Here is a 3,398-nt window from a genome sequence, read left to right on the forward strand (position 1 = left end):
CAGCTTTGAGAAGTGACCACACTACTGGAGGTTACTTAGTGCAATGTGCAGTGTGTGCCCACGTGTGACCACGCCCAAGTGCTGGTGATGTTGGTTTGCACAATATGGTCAAAGAGATGCAGCTCCTTTCCTCATATGCTTTGCCTTTCTCTCCCCCTCAGTATCACTATCATAAGCTGTGTTTATTTCCAAATCTGTGCTTTCTACATATTATCAGGAGAAACATTTTTCCTTTACTGCTTGCAACTTATGCTGACTTGCTCTTGGTCCAAGATGCACTCACAGAAATCAGACTGGAAAATGTGCATTTTGATCCAAATCAGATCATAGAATTTAGGTGCTTGGCCCACACCGTTTTTTAAAAACTGCTCACTGGAATTATGGAAATGGTAGGTGCAGATTTAGAACTAAGGATAAAAGTCTGAGCACACAAACCAAGTATCTTTAGAAGCAGAGTAACATTATCTTTTTTACTTTTGACACAATACGATCCTGTTATTTAAAAACATTTTAAAAGATAGAAAAAAAAAATGTAACAAATCTTGAGAAGCTGAAAGTTATACAAAAGGCACCAACAAACCAACCATCTGAAAGGCCTAGATAGCATGCATACATATGAATATATGTACAGTAAATTATTCTAAGACCTGTGTTCAGGTAGAAAGTGACCCATCATCCCAAAATGCCCAAAATCTATGTGATCAGTGGGAGAGACTGCAGGTCAGAGAAGGTTTGCAGCCTCTATTAAGTGTTTTTATGGTTCGTGGGGACTCCATATGAACATAGACAACCAAGGTCATCCATCATCCCGCTCCCATCTGAGATGTGTTCATGATGGGAATGACTGGGACCAGAGACATTGGCTACACTGCATTTCTCAGCTTCAGAAACCAGCACTGAGCTCTTGAAAGGAGCTGACTGGGAGGTGAGCAGGAGAAATCTCTTTCCCAGCTGCATGGCAATGCTGGGTTATCTCCTTAGCTCAAGATCCGCTGTTGTGGGGAAGACTGACCTTAGACCAGGCAGCTCCTTGGTGTGGAAAACCTTTTAATTTACCATGGGTAATACAGCAGTAATTCTCACTGACTTCAGCAGTGTGGCTAAAGGCAGGACTTCTCCCTCTGATTTTAGAGGTTGTCTAAATATCAAGCAAACACTGAAAATGCTTGGTATAATACAGTATCACCTACACACCTGACATCAAAATCCTGGTTCATCTGTATTATGCTACATGTAGACTCCTTAAGGTTACAAGACACTATTTTTATATTTGCCTGGGTTTTTCTAGTAAAATGTTTGATCTCTATTAGCACCATGTTTATATGGGTTACATGTACTTGACAAACTTCACAGATTACTTGGCCACTGAGATCTTTTACTTGTTACATTTATAGGTATAGTTCCTTAAATGAAGGGCTTGGCATATAACAGCTTCCAGAAGATCAAACTGAAAAGAATACAAAAGGCCTCCCACTCCATGCTGACCACAGGGGAAAAAATGAGAGGTGGAAACTCCTTGTATCCTACTCTCCTCTCTTATTTCCTGGTTATTTCTTTAGTTTTGAGCAAAGAGGGCCAACACACCTCAGTCCAGATGGCAGCACAAGGCTGATCAGCACTAGATTGTATGGATAGGCGTTTCTGGGAGGTACACAGGAGAGGTACAGCTTTTCCCACTGATCTTTGCATGGACATGAACTTCTCCCAGTGTGTATGCAGATGCATGCAAGATACCTTTAGGTATATGTACCACCACAATTAAGAGCCCCGCTAAGAAGGGGTGGGAAAGAACTTAAACAGTCTGTGAAATCAGATTCACAAGCAAGGAGGCTGTGTCTTAGGTTCAGAGACAGCATTGCCAGTATAGACTTCTATATGGAAGGAATTTATGTAAAACAGCTGCCTTTAATGAGTGTCACTCCACAAATGGTCAGAGTCCATATTCTGCCTGCTGCAGACTGTGCAGGTCAGCTTAACAAGTTCAGGCCCACAACAAATGAAGACAGTTTAAGAAAAGGTTCTTCTTATTATATTATCCTACAGGCTTTTTTCTTTATTATCTTTTGGCATAAAGCAAATATTCAACTCCCAAAGACTCAGACGTGTGCTGGATTGCCTCAGGTTGCCATGATTGCCTCTCCAGCAGCAGAAAGGAGGTGTCCTTCTGGGGATGCTTCAGCTTTGAGCTGGCAGCACTTTAGAGTCTTCACAAGAATTATGGTGAGAGAGTATCTAACGCAAAGTAGCTTTCAATTTGGAAAGAAGAGACTACAGACATTTTTCATTTTAATCCTCTGTTGTAAAATTTCTTCACTATGGGAGATTCCTCAGAAGTCAGAGTTAGAAAAGATGTGGAAGGACAAGACATCATTCCAGATGTGCCATCACCAACACAGGTAGTGCCACATACAGATGAATAGTTTGTTATGACTTGTCAAGTTTTGGTAAATACAAAAAAATCCCCCAAAAGATAGATCATGTTTCTCCTTTCTAGCTATAGCCCATGTAGAAGTAACTTGGTATCAACTTTTTTTATACATCAGGATGTTATTAGAGCAAAAAGCTCTGTTTTACGGACATTTGTTTTACATTACACAAGTACTAACACTCTAGTGCAGAATGGTGCATCAGTTACCAACAGTACACTGCAACAACAGAAGTGAATGCAAGGAGGACAAAGAAATATAGTAAATATATTTGATGCTCAGCATATAACAGTTGTCACAAATTAGCAATATACCTTTAGTAACCAAAACACATACAACAAATACAATAAAATCTGGATATAATTTTAACAACTCCATGGGCACCTAAGAAGCTCTTCTTCCTCTTTTTTTTTTTTTTTTTTTTTTTTTTTTTTTGGTACTCGGTGTCTACATAGAATATTACCGTATGTTCATGGTGGCAAAGTTTTATGCAATTAATTTTTATTGGATGATGCTTGAAATGCATTGTTCACAAAACTGAAAAACTTAAAGTAGGAAGACTTCCCATGCTGCCAAATCTGAGGCACATTTGTAAGTCACAAATTCATTGTTCATGATTGAGATGAATGAAAAGACAGTTATAATTGAGCTATGCCTTTATATACATCCCAAGAAATTCATTGTCTGCTTTAGTATTTATTACATAATGTGGTTTTACAGCATAAAAATACCCTGATGCTTATCTACACCAGGAGATGTATATTTTTGATTGTAACCCAGTTGTTCTGTTGCCTTTTGTGGTGTACATAAGCTGCACTTTGGTCAGTATTTGTTTGTAAGAAGGTTTTCTACATATGGTGAACTACAGAAAGACATGAGTGAAATCTCAACCATACTGAAATTAAAAGATGAGCTGACTGAGTTCTGCCGTAACAAGGACTTCATCCTTTACAGATCCTCTTTTCCCAGTGT

Source organism: Prinia subflava, chromosome 1, assembly GCF_021018805.1.
Source record: "Prinia subflava isolate CZ2003 ecotype Zambia chromosome 1, Cam_Psub_1.2, whole genome shotgun sequence".
In the NCBI taxonomy this organism is placed as follows: Eukaryota; Metazoa; Chordata; class Aves; order Passeriformes; family Cisticolidae; genus Prinia; species Prinia subflava.